Consider the following 18,874-nt stretch of genomic DNA (forward strand, 5'->3'; position numbering starts at 1 on the left):
CAAACTCGTCCAAAATAAGCGCTTTTTCTGTTCGTGTGCCTTAGAAACTGAAGCTATCTTTCACTTACACACGGATTATTAAATTTAGACCTATGCCGCACATTCTTTATTGTTTTTGGTAAAGATTCGTCGTATCCCGGAGTCGGACTTTGGGGGTTGAATGTTGCGGGCTATATAAGAATATTGGTCAAAAATCGCCGTTTAGAGCGGAAGTTGCGGGAAAACTCCTCGTACTGCTTCCACTATACAATATTTCTTTTCCTTACATTCGGAATTGAAATCTACATGTTTTGGCGCGTATTTTGATATGAATTTCGTACATATTCAACGTGAATTAGCTTCGGACCGATGGCCATGAACTGTAGGTATTTTGCGACATTGGTCGACATTTACATATGTTGTTCACGCATTAATGCAGTCTCTGCTGTTGGTGATGTGAACACAATCAGAATGGAGGCCCGCCGTTTACTTACGAGATAAGCAGGCAAGGGAATTTTATATTTTCCTTGTATGCTTTAATATAGTACTGTTTAATACGACAGTTGTGTATATTCTGACAAATTTTAAGCCTGACATATGCTGTCTAAGTATATACTGTAAATAGCGTCGGCAATAGCCTACGCTGCTACAGTGATTTTCTTATTGATATATTGTGTATATATTATATAATATGCTGGAATAAGGGACATAAGACATTAATATCGTTCACATCGGCTACCTGCGCGTGTAAGGGCGAATTTTAATCAAAAGGTTTTATTGTTATTGTTATTATCGGCTCTATCGTCTATATTGGCGCGGCGGCCAAAACACGAGGCTTTTCATACTGAAGAAACGGGAAATATATTATCCTTGCCATAGCCCATAGGGTCGCCATTCATCAAAACGCGAATCGTATCCTTTAAAATGCGTACGAACACGTTTATTTTTTTGATCAACCTCTTTAATCTCAACCTCGTAGAGGTTATTGTCTTTCGCCTCCCGTTTAAATGATTTTTTTCCACATCGAACCGCAAATTCGTGGACAAAACGTTGAGGTTTGCATAATGTGCGCTTTGGTCTAGACACCATATTGTTTTACAAGGCGCGCATTTTGTAAAAGAAAAAAACTGGACACTAGTTTGAGCAAATGTTCATCTCAATAGGGAAAGAGTTTGATATGTTAGATAATTGAAGGCAAAAGAAGGGCACTCATAGGGATTCTTAGTGAAATAATTTGCTACATAACTAACTGATTTAGGTAATTTTGACGCGCTTCGTTTTGATTTTATTTCTGTTTTGCATTAACAGAAGCGTCTTTAAGAATACAAAAAAGCTGCTCAAAACCGCGTTTTTTTGTTCAAGACTACGTTTATTCACATATTCCTTTGTTTGGGTATAATACTTAGGGTAATCATATTTGTAGACTGCATGGTAACCTATACTACCAGCAATAACGTACTGGTGACGTAGCCAGTCACGATTGTACATCGAGCAACCTCATTCCGAATAGGAAAGGCCCGGAGATCGACCATTTTGAATAAACATAATTTGTAATAAAATTTTGCCTAATTTTTTCAAAATGGCGGCATCGCGTCGAACGGATAATATTGTACCATTAAAGAATGTTGGAATTGTACTATTTCGGAATAATTACAAAATTTCCGCTAATTACACATAAATTAGGAAAAATCATTTAACGAATCAAAAGTTAGAAGCGGATTGCCTTTTTTATCCCAACCCAGAATTAAGGTATAAGGCCCTGGGAACGAGGTAGTACAACGAGAAGTTCACAATAGTCAAGTGCAAACGATACATCAAAGTTTTCCTAGCTTTTTTATTTCAAACTATTCGGTCTGCTTGGGTCATGTGAACATTGTCTAAATTCCCATAAATTGTAACGTATGCAGCTAACTGTTTAAATCTTGTACTTACAAATTACCAGTGCATTCCTCCCCCCGACGATTTAAGCGGGTTTGATATACTGCTGACGTCAGCATTAAAACCAGAGCTGTTTCCTCAAAATAACGGCAGAATGGCTTTTAGGATAAGAAAAAACACTGAGATAATTTAAACAACAAACAGTGGTTTATTTTTTAACATTTAAGAACCAGGTTACTTACGTGGCCGTACAAAGCCTCTATTGTCGAGAGAGTATATAAAATTTAAAGTAAATTCGAAAGAGATAAAACATTTGATTCAATCAACTTTGTCAACATACGAGGAATCTCCATCTTCTGTCCCTAAGAATGTACAGCAATGATTACTAAGATGACGTCATGAAAAAAAGTGGAAGCTATGAGCTATATGACAAGTCAGTCATTAAATGGGATGCTTGGTACAAGCGTTTTCTATTTCAAGAAATTTCAAGTTTCATTAGCTTAATTAAGTCATGCATTTTATTTTTTCAACTAATGGAAGTGGTTGTTGCCCGTAAATCAGTTTAATCTTACTACGATCAAGAGATAAACCAACAGCATAAAAGGTTTTAGTGTACTGACCAACGAGTTTTCATAAAATTGAAAATTCATGACAGCTTAAAGTGCGCAAGATATAATAATGTGTTCATTTATTTATTGGATCAACTTCTGCTTATTAATTAATAATTTGAGTTCGATATTAGACTTTATTAGCTTCATGCATGTGACCAAAATCATGCATATCTTGCAATGCTGATGAAAATTGACATACATCCGTGGATTTTCCACTATCATTTTTACGTTTTTCTCCAGAACCCAATATAACATTTTTATGAACTTACTCTTTGGAATTGCTGTGAATACTAAATGCGCCAACAAGATAATAATTCGTAGGCACGTCATAGCTCAAAAAATCATCCCAGTCATTGACAAATGGAGTCCAAGAACATTGAGTACGGTTGTAACAATCGGTTTCGCAGCATTCGAATTTGAATCTTCTATCTTCATGTCTGTTACTATGATACGATTCCACGCCTGAAAAATCAATTCATAAATTAAAATCATTTTAAAAGACGCTGCGTTTCAAACTGTGGTCATTGGCCTCAAAAAAGACTGGAGTAGTACAATCTCGGGTTTTGGGGTGAAGTCTATTCTTAATAGAAAATTTAATCATTTCCAGCTCCTTACAACACAGTATGTCTTCTCATCAAGATACAAGGGTGCTTACCATTTACTTTGCGAAATCGGAAATTCTTGTCGGAAAAGCAAATGGTACAAGGAATTTCCAAGGAGAAGTAAGGAAGTTTCGGAAATTTTCGATGGAGATTCCTTGTACCATTTGCTTTTCCGACTGAAATTTTCAATTTTCTGGGGTGAATGGTTAGCACTAAGGCTTACCAGCATTTAAATCTAACTTTCTTTAAATGTAATGCTTTCTTCCCAAAAACGTGTTGCGAATGCTTCATGCTTTCATCGAATCAGATTACGACAAATTGTGAACACCCCCTGCTATTCGAGGAAGACTGCTGGTGACACTAACCTGCAATAACTCCATTTGAACATTGGTAGAGCATTATTTCGTCCATCAAATTCACATACCCAGACCATGAACATGAACTTTGTATTACAGGGGAATTTCGGCACCTCCATGTCCATCAACGATCTTCATGTCGGTTGCTATGGACACTGCTGATATGTGAGATAGACTGACCTATACATGGTGTATCCGAAAAAGTTTACACATTATTAACAACCTCTAGGTGTACACGTAGTCTCGGCAGAGGTTTATTTTGGTATGTCTTAGGTAGTTCGAGACCTTCATGCGAAAAAATGGTGGTTTTGCAAGCACATAAAATTTGCGCACAAAAAAATAGGCAACTGAATTCAAAAATGCGGTTTAACTTGAGAAGCCTAAACGTTTTATAAGTTATTGAGGTTTGAGACATTTTGGTGCCGGCGTATAGGCGAGTGTAAGAATTCAAGAGATCAGGTATGTTCGTCGACCCTATAGCTATACCCTGAGCTAGTAATAGCGATCTACGGTTTGTTGACATACCTGATGGGCAGCTATGCGTCCAACTCGCATCAAAGTTTGTACCAGCTTTGATGCTCATTGTATGTGCTAAAAATACCAACACCAAAATCGCCAACTTGACTTGCGCCATGATCATATGTCCTATATGATTAACTAAATACAAATATAGCAAAACGTAGATTCACCTGCGTTCTTATAAAATTCTTGCAACCTTATAGTTGTGTCTACGTACTTCAATGTTATTAAAAAATCGACATGCATGCAATTGACATATACAGTGTTATACATATTAACACATGCAGTTTTAACAGTTTCCACATCGATGTGCAAAGACTTCATACCTGGTGAGATGAAAATAAACCAAATTACTAACTTTCTCAGTCCTTATTTGATATTTATATGTTCCGAAATAAAATATTATCTTCCTGTTTCAACTCTTCCTTCAAATGAATTACTAAGGAATTTAATAAGATATATTTTGAAAGTGATGAAAACTCTTAGAAAAGCCGACCAATTAATCATGCAAATTGCTGTATTCCCGACCACGTGATTCGCGCTTAGCTTTAGTTTTCCTGGAAAATACAGACATTTTCTTTGAAAAATGTCGCCTAATAATATGACCATACAGTATACTTGATTTTCTCTCTTATGTATATAACGGTGGAATCAGTAGCTATAGGGAAAGCTAACGTCGTTCATTTAAAGACGTTGCCTAAAAGTTTGATTTCGAAATGAATTCAATGCTTATTTTGCAACGTTTAAACTGAATATATATGGTACACAGCCACATAATTACAAGTACGTCGACATTGCGTTTTTGTGCACTGCAAAATAATCGGCATGGAATTGACCTAATTATACAGTGTTATGTAAACACGTGCAGTTTAACAGTTTTCACATCGATGTGGCAAATACTTCATACCTGGACCCTGGTGAAATGAAAATGAACCAAATTACAACTTTCTCCTAGTTTGATATTTATATGTTCCGAAATAAAATATTATCTTCATGTTTCAGCTCTTTTTTCACATGAAATTACTAAGGAATTTACTAATGATATCAAAGATGAACTCGATATGCTTAAATGGATCGGAAAATTCCAATTGCAAACACGTCAATCACATTTAATTGTTCATGTGTTTTCAGTTGGGATTCACCTGCCAAGTTATTCCTATAAACACGATGATTTGCTTAAGAGGGTCACGGAATGGGAAAATGGGAACTGGGATTGCTCCAATTTAATTACGCTGGGAAAATGGGATTTAGTTCCTGGAAATGGGATTTGACCTGGGATTTCCTTGGATTAATACACATGCAACTCAGCTGACTGGGGTTTCTTTGAAAAGTCCAACTCCTACTGGAATTTGCGAAAATTCGACGTGGGAAATGGGATTTCGTCATTTCAGGGACAATAACCCCCCCCCCCACTTTAGGACCCTTCTCAGAGTATACAAAATTGTAACATTAGAAATACGGCAATTATAGAATTCATCTTTTTATTCACCTCAAAGGATTTATATGTGCATTAAAGGATACGAGAATTCAAGTGGTATTTCAAATTATGCGGCGACGCTACTTCGGTATTGCGATGGTATACGTTCGCTTCCAAGCAGTGAAGTCATGAATAGCACAACCTTTGCTATAAGAGGCGCGAGGTGATGTTTTTGGCCGCTCTAAGCTCGGTGTTTACTAGAACATGGAAATCAGAAATAGCAATACTGCTTAGCATGATTGAAAAATGTCGAGAAATGTAGAAACTATTACCGCACGTTTGTTTTATTTGATCTTTCTTCTGTGTAATAATTATATACGGACCCCATAGAACTCCATATATAACCACAAACAGTAATGAGTAATAGTTTATAGTTTAAGATACATATTCCGTGGGTTATTAATTTTGTCAGGCAATTTACGTTGACTTTAATTTGTTTAAGCACATCCGGAGCAGGAAGTGGGAAACTATCGGACGTTTGAAGCCGAACATTGCATGTTTACATGAACATTTGTATACTTCTGATACAAACTGAGGTAGCGATTCAGTGTCGTGTGCACGAACTTTATTTTTTGTGCCCAAAGGAAAGCAAATTTCCATTTGCGTTAGATACAATTATAGACAACTGACGTTCAGTCAGAGTGAAAATGATAAATATAAAATATTTTAGTATTTTTGTATAAGAACACGGTAGAAAATAATGAACTCGTATTTGGCATCCCTTCGCATGTGATTGATTGATGCCGGTGAGACATAGGATGTGCATGACATATGATTTAAAGGAGTTAATGCATATACATGATCAGGGTTGGTATGTAAGTTACTGAATGAATAGGCCAAACATTGTTATTGACGGCCCTCCTGCAACTTGTAATTCAATTCTTCTTTTGAGGGATCTAAATTTGCCAACTAACAAAATTTTGTCTTTATTACACTCCATAGCGTTTCTTACACTTAATATTTTGAAGACACTTCACTAATTTATATCAATTAAAAGTAGAATTGCATTGTAAGTTGCAAGAAAAATTGCACCGTGTAACAGGGCCTTAAGTCTCGTTTTTGAATTATGTAAGCAATATATATATAAGAATCCTCCAAATTAAAGCCTCATGCACTGTCCGTGACTGAAAGACCCCACTGTCCTAACGTTATTGACATTTGGAAACTATGCAACAAAGATGGACTATGCAACAAAAACTTTGGTGAAAATTACTTCAATCTTCAATTGCAAGGCCGTTCTAATTGCCTCTATAATTGCTGTGCAAAAACGAACAACTATAAATTATAACCTCGGCAGTGACTTTTCCAAATGTGTACTTTGCCAAGAAAATCCACGACCTCACTTCGAATTTAGATCAATATAAATTCCATCATATTGTTACGTATATTATGTATCATTCATGTATATTCAATACAACTAGTTTCAATTCCCAAAGTTTGAGAACAGAGATATAACATGTAATCTACGATCGTTTTACATTTACATAAAGTGGAAAGCAATGCTTCATTTAATTAATTCACATTATAAAATATTGCCATACCTGAAGATATATACTTCCAATTTCAATACTATGCAGCTTAGTGGTCACCGAACAGCGATCAGTGCAAATTCAGCGTGTAAATCAAAGAGCTAAAATGCGAATAATATGCGTATGGTTTTAGAAACAAATGAACAAAACTAATGAAATTCAAACGGAAATTTTGAGCTTTAAGTGAAACCTATAAAGCTAGCTCTCGTGTAACTGCTGTTCAAGAAAAGAATGACTCAGTTGCAAGTTCACCAGTTCGATCATAATATACTTCGAGGATCATGAAGCCTCAAAGACACAAAACTGCATGATTTGAAAAAAGCTTAAAGTCCAAAATTTTGAGATTTAAGATACCTTTGACGTACCTTTCTGGAGATACTTCAGTGGCGACCACGAATTTAGCGCTTCAATTTCTGCAATTTCTGTGAAACTGAACGAACGATGTTTTTACCTTCGTATGAACAGCCAAAGAGCTAAGAACAAACGACGTTAACTGCGCGGTAGCACTGTGTACCTCTAATAGCAGGCGGAGCGTTTCATATGTCTTTTTATACGCTTAAGTTAATGAGATTAAAGAATTGGGAAATACAGGAATCGAGGAAACTGGGAATTGGAGTTTCATGGGAATTGGAATTTCATGGAAATTGGAATTCATAGTATTTCTCTTCGTTTTAAGTTCATTCTCTTTTCTAAGTATAAATATAAAAATTATCGTAAATCATAATCAGAGGCAAGGTGTTCGCTGATACTTGTGTCAATTGGGTTCTCTACTTAGTCTACTAGTACCATACATCTTTGTATATGTCTTTTGATAGACTTTTGTTCCATGAGGATATTGTGTCATTATTGAATTGGGGGCCTGTTTGAGTTGTTACATGATACATAATATCATGAAATTAGATCGTATAATAATATAGCGTCATATACTTAGCTAGTATAAAATATATATACCTTTTAGTTAGTTAACCTTATTCTCGTAAGACTTACATGCATGAGTAAGCAAAATAGGTATAAGCATGAGCAGGCAATAGCTATGTCCACGCCTAACCGCGAGTGCGTAGCTTGGTGTCAACCACAAAGCCATGGTAGCATGCGCTACAACGCTCTGAATTGCGTAGGGGAAATTACTTGTTGTTTTGCAGTTTCTCTTAGCAAGCGTATATAAGTCCGAGCGCAAATAGATATAAGCAAGCGATCACAGCCATTACAAGATGCCATAACGGACGATGCTAATTTAAGCTGACGGCTGACCAAATGAACAATATAACATAGATGGATTTATGATAGATTTTCGACTATGGAGCTATTCACTGTTACTCTTACCAGATAAGTTAATGTTAAGAAATAGGATATTGTTAATGTGCTTTATAAAGTTTAAGTTGCTTATTGCTCACTATAATTCACTAAATGTTTTAAAATGCTCAACACTGTTCTCATTTTTTTGTTCGTTCTCACCGGCGAACGTAACAGAGTCTTAAAGAATATGCAAATTGCAGTAAATAATTTGCATATATTTGTTCAAATACTTTCCAATTGCTGCACCATAAATTACATTGCTCATTCTTGAATTCGGCAAAATTTGAGAAAAACATTGTCATTGAGAAATTGATATATGTCGTATATACCATATGCATATTAAAGGAACAGTTCCTAATTTTCTTTGACAGTTTTATTCCGGCAATGCTCCATTTACCCTTATTAAATATTTCTTGCTACTTCAATAACTGCTCGTCATACTTGATGAATTTGTGTATTTCGAAATGAAAAAATGTATTCCAAAATTTCAATAGAAAGCAGAATACCAGAATACAAATATACAATAATTCAGAGACTACAGGGTGTCTCAAAGAAAACGAAAACTATTGAAATAACCCATAACAATGTAGTTTTTAGAGTTTAAATGCCTAAGCACTCTGTTGGGACCCACAAGTGTATGAATGTTTGCCATAAGCATTTTTATACATGATGCAGTAAAATTTGTTTGTACGCAAAAATATTTATTTACAATATTTACAATTTGTCCTTTGTTGACCTTTGTCGAAAAGCGTTTCGCACTTCCGTTGAACTTTGCCTTTGATATACGCGTATAATTTATCACAATAAACACTCGTTGTTCCGCGGTTAGGTGTACCATTTTCTTTCGAAGCAATAACAAGGCTCATTTAAATTTTTAAATCATGTTCACAATTTCAAAATTTTTGTATTTAGCATATTATAAATCCAAGGGATTAAAATTCGCGAACACGGCATTCAAATTTTAACAATGTGTGATTTCAATAGTTTTCGTTTTTTTGAGGCATGCTTAATATAGATTATATCACGTCTTATATTCATGTGCGAGTTCCAGGAATCAGGGCACCAAGAATTAAAGAATCGCCACTCTGAGAAATTCTGAGAAATTCTGAGAAACACAATTCTGAGAAATATTTTTCTAAAAAACCCTCCGTATTAAAAAAAGCAAAATTTTAATAGAATGGATGTTTGTGTGAAGTGCAAGTTCTTTTCAGTGAAATTATTCGCATGTGAGCCCCGTTTTCACTATAACCGGATTCGCTTGTCACAACATCTTCGTCTGCCTTTGGGCAATGGTTAGTAGCAATGCTGAGTTAGTTTTGATAGATTTGGACTTTGGTATATTTATTTCCACAGTCCAAATCTATCAAAACTAATCAGCATTGCTACTGATTGGAGCTATACGGCGTATAATTATCACACGAGTATGAAATTTAACAAGAATTCCTGGGAAAGTCCTCCATTAAAACCAGAGCTATGTTTTCAAAAATTAACAGCAAAATGCCTTTTAGTATTACTGAGGAAATACACCGAGATAATTTAATACACCGAGATATTTTTTAATATATGATTTAAGAACTAGGTTACTAACGTGGCCGTACAAAGCCTCTATTGTCGAGAGAGTACATAAAATTTAAAGTAAATTCAAGATAAAGAGATAAAAAAACTGATTCCATCAACTTTGTCAACATACGAGGAATCTCCATCTTCTGTCCCTAAAAATGTACAACAATGATTACTAAGATGACGTTATAAACATGAGTTGAAGCTATGAGCTATATGACTAGTCAGTCATTAAATGGGATGCTTGGTATAAGCGTTTTCTATTTCAGGAAATTTCAAGTTTTATTAGCTTAATTAGGTGGTAATACATTTTATTTTTTCAACTAATGGAAGCTAGTGATTGTCGCCAATAAATAAATTTAATCTTTCTACGATCGACAGATACAGTAAACCATCAGCGCAAAAGGTTTTTGGTCTTTATAAAATTGAAACTTCATGACAGCTTAAAGCGCGCAAGCTATAATAATTTGGTCATTTATTTATTGGATCAATTTCTGTGTATTCATTATTAATTTGAGTTCGATATTAGACTTTATTAGCTTTATGCATGTGACCAAAATCATCCATATCTTGCAATATCAAGAAGAACGTTAATTAACAACCCAAGAGTATATATATATACCATATATATATATATATATATATAATATATATATATATATATATATAATATATATATATATAATATAATATATATATATATATATATAATATATATATATAATATATATATATAATTATATATATAACATTTTTATGAACTTACTCTTTGGAATTGCTGTGAATACTAAACACGCCAACAAGATAATAATTCGTAGATACGTCATAGCTCAAATAACCATCCCAGTTATTTACAAAGCGAGTCCAAGAACAAACACGGTAGTAAGTATCGGTTTTGCAGCATTTGAATTTAAATCTTCTATCTTATTGCCTGTTACTATGATACGATTCCACGCCTGAAAAATCAATTCATAAATTAAAATCATTTTAAAAGACGCTGCGTTTCAAACTGTCGTCATTGGCCTCAAAATAGACTGGAGTATACAATCTCTGAAAAATCAATTACATTAATTAATAAAGAAGCTGCGTTTCAAACTGTGCATGCATGGTCATTGGCCTCAAAATAGACTGCATGAGTGGTACAATCTCACGTTTAGGGTGAAGTCTATTATTATCTAAAATCACATCCAGCTTCTTACTGCATCTCTTATCATTAAGATGGCAGGTTTATAAAGGTTCTTTCCCAAAAACGTGTTGTTAACACTTCATGCTTGTAAGGCACCCACAGGGGCCAGTTGTTTAAAGCTAGTTTAGCGCTAACCCTGGGTTAAATTTTAATGCACTACATTAGTTTAAGTGCTTCTGAACCAAAAAGCTTTAGAAGATATCACTTCTTTAGAACCAGAAAATATTAATGGAAAAGATATTCAAGTCTTTAAAAAAAGCGATGAAAAAGATGGATGTAAAAGTTTGCCTTAGCCCTGGGTTAAGCTAACCGGCTTTTGAACAACTGGCTTCTGGTGACACTAACCTGCAATAACTCCATTTGAACATTGGTAGAGCATTATTTCGTCCATCGAATTCACATACCCAGACCATGAACATGAACTTTGTATTACAGGGGAAGCTCGGCACCTCCATGTCCATCAACGATCTTCATGTTGGTTGCTATGAACACTGCTGATATGTGAGATAGACTGACCTATACATCGTGTATCCGAAAAAGTTTACACATTATTAACAACCTCTAGGTGTACGCAGCCTCGGCAGAGAAATATTTTGGTATGTGTGCATGTAAGTAGTTCGAGCCCTTCATTCGAAAAAATTGTGTTTTTGCAAGCACATAAAATTTGCGCACAAAACATAGGCAACTAAATTCGAAAATGCAGTTTAACTTGACAAGTTATTTAAAGTTTCAGACAATTTGGTGCAGGCGTATAGGCGAGTGTGGGAAGTCAAGAGATCAGGTATGTACGTCGACCCTAGTAATAGCGATTTATTGTTTGTTGACATACCTGATGGGCAGCTATGCGTCCACCTCGCATCAAAGTTTGTACCAGCTTTGATGTTCATTGTATGTGAAAAAAATACCAATACCAAAACCGCCAACTTGACTTGCGTCATGCATGATCATGTCCTATTTGATTAACTAAACACATATATAGCAAACGTATACAGTTACCTGTATTTCTATGTATAAAAATCTTGTAACCTTATACATATAGTTGTGTCTACGTACTTCAATGTTATTAAATAATCGACATGCATGCAATTGACATATACAGTGTGACATTTACAGTGTTATACACAGTTTCCATATCGCTGTGCAAAGACTTCATACCTGGTTAAATTAAAAGAAACCAAATTATCAACTTTCTCAGTCCTTGTTTGATATTTATATGTTCCGAAATAAAATATTATCTTCCTGTTTCAGCTCTTCCTTCAGATGAAGTTACTAAGGAATTTACTAATGATGTCAAGGTTGAACTCGATATGCCTAAACGGAAAATTTCAATTGCAAACACAATCACTTTTAATTGTTCAGGTGTTTTCAGTTTGTAATCACCTGCCGAGTTATTTCTAAACAAGATTGGGATTGCTCTATTTTTACGCAGGAAAAGGGGGATTCAGTTCCTGGGAATGGAATTTGACCTTTTTAAAGTCTGGCATTTTTACATATGCAACTCAGACTGGGGTTTCTTGAAAAAGTCCAACTGGGAATGGAATTTTGCGAAAATTCAACCAGGGAAATTGGACTTGGTCCCCCCCCCTTCTAGTACCCTCCTCAGAGTATACAAAGTTGTTACATCAGAAATACGGCAATTATAGAATTCTTTTCTTGGAATTTGTACTGTTTAGCATGATTGAAAAACGTCGAGAAATCGTTAAAACAATTACCGCACGTTTGTTTCATTTGATCTTGTGTAATAATTATACGGACTCCATAGAGCTCCATAAATCCACAAACAGTAATAAGTAATAGTTAATAGTTTAGGATAGTTTATATTTCGAATACGTTTCCCGCCCGGCACGTCTCTGGCAACAGTATCTAACGCAGACAGAAATTTGCTTTCCCCTGGGCACAAAAAATAAAGTTCGTGCACACGACACTAAATAGCTTCCTCAGTTTGTATCAGAAGTATACAAATGTTCATGTAAATATTATGCAATGTTTCGCTTCAAACGTCCGATAGTTTCCCACTTCCTGCTCCGGATGTGCTTAAGTCGACGTAAATTGCCTGACCAATTAATATCCCATAAGAGTCAGATGAGGAAAGAGGATTGTGTCGATGCTATTCCGCGTCGTACGTGGGTCAAACCAGGCGTCATCTACACACCAGAATATCAGAGCACTTGGGAATATCATCTATCACTGGTAAACAGACCTCAAGCCCGGTCATGTCCAGTATACATTCGCACTTAAAGGCTTGCGGATACTCGGCTAGCTTTGACGAATTTAGAATCCTCTCTTCCTCATCTGACTCTTATGAGCTAATGATACATGAGAGTCTCCTTATCACCAAACTATAAGCCTTCTCTTAATGTTCAAGGCAACTCTATCCCTCTCAATTTATTTTAGTCCTTACTTCGTATTGTCATCGTTTCTTGACGTCTCTGTCCCTTGTCCTCTCATGCACCGTTTGTCCTTACTTTGTCCTTGTTATCACCTTGTAAGCGTAATTTACATACGCATGTAAATTCCAGTTAATGAGGCAATGCTTTGAGGAATTGTTCTGTACATAAAACGGCAATAAAGTAATAGGGTACACAGCATGTGGGTTCAAAGTTCACTCACACTGCACCCGGGAGATCAAAGGTCGTAAGAGCATCATTGATCGCACACGTGAAAGAGAATGAAAAGTTTGCGACAAAAAACCAATCAGATCGCCGCGCTATCGCCTCGAAAAAATCCAACCAATCACGGGCATTATTAGGGGTTAGAATAATAGACCTTTGGCACGCGCAAATCTATCACTCTATGCTAACGTCGAGACCAAGCACTACGAACTCGGAAAGGAGCAAGATAAAGTAAGGGAAAATAAAATCCCACCCACCCTCCGCTTCGAGAAGTCATCAACAATTTAAGATAGTTAAATAGACGTCTGCAACTAACCGAAAACGGCAAACAAAATCCGTACACCACTTCTGATTTATTTCCTTGTCTGTCTTAAAGTTGGCCACGAAATTCCTGACCTTAAAAATTTTAAGCATGAAACGCAGACAAAACCGCTGAAAACCTATAACTAAAACCGTTTTCCGTATACTGGTTGCAGTTAACGTCAGTCTTAAGTTCTCCATTGAAGGAAATGCACGACCGGACAGTCACACACACAAAGCAGAGACAACGTAACAGAGAGAGCACTGCTAAGGTGCCCCTCACAGATATATATTATGCACCCACAAGGAAATACACTAAAAACTATTGATATTATGTTTGTAAGATACCTTTAATAACTAGCGAAAAATAATAAATACAGGGCGTTGGGGTTGAAGTGCTCCTTAGGGTCACCTTCTGGCCCATAGACTCAATCTATATTTCATGTAAAATATAGTTATTTAAATCATGTCATCTGCGTATGGGGGATTATCACCCCTTATTTACTTCTTGGGGATTATCACCCCGCCTTCTAGGGGATTATCACCCCTTCTTCACTTCTTGGAGATTATCACCCCATTCTCTAGGGGATTATCACCCCTTCTTCCAGGGGATTATCACCCCATAACTCTAGGGGATTATCACCCATAGAGCGCCAGTTCTAGGGGATTATTACCCCTAGGACATCTTTCGTCTGTTAATAGAAAATTAACTTGTAAATAATTCACCGGAGTACTTCACCTCTACACCCCATTCTCCCACAAATTTTGCCTGTGTGTTTTTACTCCATGCATCCCTAAGTCGAGAAGCAATTGAAACATTAATTAATATATTACTTGTCTACATATTCAAATTATCATGTAATTTATCATTTAGTCTGAAGATGTCTTAAATTAAGACAAAACGTTACTACCAAATATTTTCTTATTATTCTCAAATGGTTTAATTGTTTCTTATGGTTTTACTGAAAGCACTATGTTGGGCTTTAATATTTATATTTCAAATGCGTTAGATACAATTATAGACAACGTCAGTTCAGTCAAGGTGAAAATGATAAATATAAAATATTATAGTATTTTAGTATCACTATAATTATTAAGAACACGCTAGAGGGCCTCATAAGTGGCGGGGGCATATTTTTATACTCGTCTTTTACATTATTTATTTATTTTCAAATTAATTTTTATCACGGTCTATGAACATGAATAATATAAACGTGCACACCCCCTCTCCCTCCCCCTTAGTCGACGCTCGCGACGCAACTGGGCCAGAGAAGCAAGAAACATGAAGTAAAATTTATGATCATAAACTGAAAACAGACGACACTGCGCAATTCCGCAAATTTTCCCGGCAACGCGGGGCTTCAGAGGAGATCACAAATGTCACTTGGCAAGTGCATGATTTATTGTTTGGGGATAGCATAGGAGTTTCAAGCAAAGAATTTTTTATTTTCTCCTATTCCATTTATTAATTTTATCATCACTTTTTTAAAAGCAACAACCACATCAAACTACTGACATAAACATAATCCTAAGGAATCATCATGCAGAACAGGCTAATTAGGAAAGATTATAGGCGTTTTGTCTTCATCAACGTGTTCGATCAACATACGAGGAATCTCCATCTCCTGTCTCTAAGGAAATACAAAAGAAAGACGACGAATTTAGCGGATTTTTCCAAGCGCCAGTAAGTTTATAATTAAACAAGATTTTTAAGTACAAAACACCACAGGATTGCATTTTGCGATTAAACTGCAAACAGACATCCAAACATTTCCTCTTCTTCTTTCTCAAATTTTCTTCCTATTCTTCTTTCACTTGCACAGTTACACGCGTAAAAATCATCATGTTGATAAATGCAAGTTGTTTAAAATAAGACTGAACAATGTGATGCTGCACACCAATGATCTATATATTTATTACAAGAGATAGATCTAATATAGGTCAGAGTGCTGCACCCGCCACCCTGTTATATAACAATGGTTGTTGAACTTTATATCGAGGAAGTTTCAGCTTGTTGACAATCATGTTAAGAAGTTGTAACAACGATATTCATGGTTTAACAAGGTCAGTTCAGCAAAATTGTTAATACTGTACGTCATGTAAGCTTATGGGTGAAGCACGGTGTATACCAGGCGATACAGGAGAGTATTCAACGAACTTACTCTCTAAAATTGCTGTGGTAACTTTGTACGCCAACAAGATAATAATACGATGGAACAGTATAGCTCAAGTAACCATCCCAACTGTTCACGTAGCCAGTCCAATAACAAGCGCGAGTGTAGCTCTTAGTTTTACAACATTTGAAATTAAATTTTCTGTCTTCATACCAGTTGCTATGATACGACTTCACACCTGATTTAATTAGAAATAACTTTTGAATACAATGTGTGTTTCATTATTTTTTCAGTTGAGTGAAATTTAGAATTGACCCTCACAAGGGGCTGTTTACGTGTATGATTTTGGAGGATACTAAATAAGCGTAAATCATTTGAAGGTAAGAAATCAGTGTCAGACATTTTTATTCCTTATTTGAATACATTTTGTGTAATACTTACCAGCGATAACTCCACTTGCGCATTGGTAGAGAAGGTCTCTGTCAAACGAATTTACATACCCAGACCATCGGCATGAACTTGTTATTATGGAGTCATGTTTGCATTTCCATGTCCATGAACGATCTTCATGCCAGTTGCTATGAACGCTGCTGATATGCCGGATGGATTGGCCTACAGTGCATGTGTGATAGAATTTACGGAAATTTTACATAATTATTAAAGTGGAAGTCAAGTCCGTATGTAAACAAACGGAAATACGTTGCGCTGTTTGAATGAACAAGTCTTTTCACTTTTACGGTGTATCAAGATGTTTACTCCTCTGAAGGCGGTTCGAGTAGTAATAATATAACTATAGTATTATTAGATATGGTAAAAAATGGTTGCTAGATGTTTGTCGACTTACCTGATGGACAATCACTTGACCAAGCCGCGTCGAAGTTTGTTCCAGCATTGATGAGCATAGAATTAGCAAGAAAAATCAAGACTGTCAAAGTGACTTTCATCATCGCCGTGTTCTATTATATAAACAGGTTGAAGCTGATTTAGACATTTAAGGAAGACTTTAGGCATTATTGGCTTTGCCTGAAAAATGTAAATAAATTTGACGAAGTTCCTTCTTGTTTCGGTCATAAGTGCGAATAACAGCACTTTGTAATCTCCTCGTGGTCAGTCACAATATAGAAATTCCACTTTTTGAATCAATGGTTGAAGAGAAAATGTTTTACTTTACTGTATGTTATTACGTTTAGGTCGAGTATTCCCGGACATTTCGTCCAGTCATGTAAACGAGAAAACATTGACATGCATGCATTACGCACACACATTCATGCACTTTATTCATTTTTAAGTAAAAGACAAACAGGACATTTTGAGAATCAAAATATGAATCAAACAAGACACAGGTTGGGACGACTGTATTAAAATCTTCAGTATCAACCTGTGTCTTGTTTGATTCATATTTTGACTCTGAAGATGTCCTGTTTATTTGGAATTTGTTTTTTACATAATTTTTTCAAATTGTCGGCTGGTCCTGGTTTTTATTCATTTTTTCCATGTATATAAATATTAGTATATATGTGTAAAGTATTTTTTTGGCGTCCGACGATGGATTGTCCTCATCAAAATTTCATATGAAAATAATGAAATCGTATTTGGCATTCCTTCGCAGATGATTGATTGATGCCGGTGAGACATAAGATCTGACATATGTATTAAGGGAGTTAATGCATGTACATGATCAGGGTTGGTATATAAGTTACTGAATAAATAGGCCAAACATTGTTAGGGACAGCCCCTAATTTTATTATTAGAATTAAACAAAGAAAACATGTTATGTTAATAATATTTGGCTTATTTATTCATGACGTCTACCAACCCTGTATATGATATATTCTAAAAGTGACGAATATTCTTAGAAAAGCCGACCAAATCATGCGAATTGCTTTATTCCGGATCACGTGATTCACGCTTAGCTTTAGTTTTCCTGGAAGATACAGACAATTTCTTTGAAAAATGGCGCAGATGCCTAATAATATAATCATACAATATACTTGCTTTTCTCTCTTATGAATAACAGTGGAATCAGTATAGGGATAGCTAACATCTATCATTTAAAGACGTTGTCTTAAAGTTTCATTTCGAAATGATTATACAGACTAATAATTAAACTGATTATATACGAGTACACAGACATCGTGAATTGCAATTAAGTACGTCAAGCTCGAGTTTTTTCGCACTGAAATATTATATGCATGACATATGTTAAACTGATTATATACGAGTACACAGACATCGTGAATTGCAATTAAGTACGTCAAGCTCGAGTTTTTTCGCACTGAAATATTATATGCATGACATATGTTTGAGCAAAAGATTTGCGATGACTATGAGTCAGTTCAGAACTTAACAGCAAGTGTGTAAATACGGTTCAGTTAAGTAAAAAAAGTAGGACGGAGGAAACCTTTGTATAATTGTAACAATACAATATATCATTTTACCTGGCCATCTAGTAGCTGGTATATTCCATATTAACAACTTCCTACCTTGTAAGCTAAAGGGTAAATTTTGATCACCAGATCCCGATTTGCAAATAATGGCAGATCTTCAGTGCTTATACTTGAATTTATATACGCTCGTGCAGGAAGCAAAAGATAACCTGTTCGACCCCTTTTCAGTTCAGGATTCACGAGAAATATGAAGCGGTTTATTAACTGCATGCTAAGCAGTAAAAAGCGACGGTGTGAAACATGGAATCCGAAATCGTGGAGCATCTTGGGATCTTTGAGTTCATTTTTCCTTAGAAGTCACTTAATTAGTAAAAAACAATAAATACTGACTGGTAACCATTATATAGTTATAAAAAACAATTGTTTTTAAGCAATAATTTCATGGAAAATACAGTAATTAATTGTATG

The 18,874-nt window shown here is 35.5% G+C and overlaps 1 long non-coding RNA gene across 1 annotated transcript; it reads right to left on the minus strand.

Moving 5' to 3' along the window:
* Positions 1–16,505: 16,505 nt before the first annotated feature.
* LOC114538684 lies at positions 16,506–18,562 on the minus strand. Its single transcript, XR_003688825.1, has 3 exons — positions 18,503–18,562; positions 16,864–16,975; positions 16,506–16,631 (listed from the first exon to the last, which is right to left on the minus strand). It is a non-coding gene; the product is annotated as an uncharacterized LOC114538684 (long non-coding RNA).
* Positions 18,563–18,874: the final 312 nt, after the last annotated feature.

This window comes from Dendronephthya gigantea, unplaced genomic scaffold, assembly GCF_004324835.1.
Source record: "Dendronephthya gigantea isolate DGI-Jeju-01 unplaced genomic scaffold, DenGig_1.0 000003F, whole genome shotgun sequence".
NCBI classification, from domain to species: Eukaryota; Metazoa; Cnidaria; class Anthozoa; order Malacalcyonacea; family Nephtheidae; genus Dendronephthya; species Dendronephthya gigantea.